The sequence below is a fragment of the Lepisosteus oculatus genome, chromosome 14 (assembly GCF_040954835.1).
Source record: "Lepisosteus oculatus isolate fLepOcu1 chromosome 14, fLepOcu1.hap2, whole genome shotgun sequence".
Taxonomy (NCBI): domain Eukaryota; kingdom Metazoa; phylum Chordata; class Actinopteri; order Semionotiformes; family Lepisosteidae; genus Lepisosteus; species Lepisosteus oculatus.
The window spans coordinates 51882253-51882786 of NC_090709.1; the positions used below are offsets into that span (position 1 = coordinate 51882253).

Below are 534 nucleotides of genomic sequence, written 5' to 3' on the forward strand. Positions count from 1 at the left end.
TGCTAAAACCCAGGATTAAACCAGGGACCTTTAGATCTTCAGTCTAACATTCTCCCAACTGAGCTATTTCAGCTGTGCGGACAGGGTCTATTCTTTTCTCGGGGTAGGAGTGAATGTTGAGTTGCCCTTAGAAATGAAGCAGAGCACTTCAACGGTACTGGTGGGTGGGTGGGTGTGTGTGTGTGTGTGTGTGTGTGCGCCCTGGTGATTCTGGGAGACAGATCGAACCTGGGCTAAAAGAGAGGGGGCTTAGCCCTCTTCCATTTGCTAGTTCAAAGTTGTACAACCCATTTGTATCTGCTAGGCGGCACAGCCGTCATGCACAAAGAACGATTTGAAAAGCGTCAAAGGCAAGTCATTCCGACCAAGTCATGGTCGTTTGTGTTTTCCATTCAGACGCAAAATGCTGAAATGATCTCTCGGCTCCTCGGTTGTAATTTCTGCTCCGTAAAGGAATCACAGCACGCGTCGGCTTCCAGCACGCTGGGTCGGGACACTGCCTCCGCCGCTGCCACTGCCTCTTTTTCCCCCGAC

The 534-nt window shown here is 50.9% G+C and overlaps 1 non-coding gene across 1 annotated transcript; it reads right to left on the reverse strand.

Annotated features, from left to right (window-relative positions):
* Nucleotides 1-73, reverse strand: trnaf-gaa (transfer RNA phenylalanine (anticodon GAA)). The gene has a single exon. It is a non-coding gene; the product is annotated as a tRNA-Phe (tRNA).
* Between the last annotated feature and the right edge of the window lie 461 nt (nt 74-534).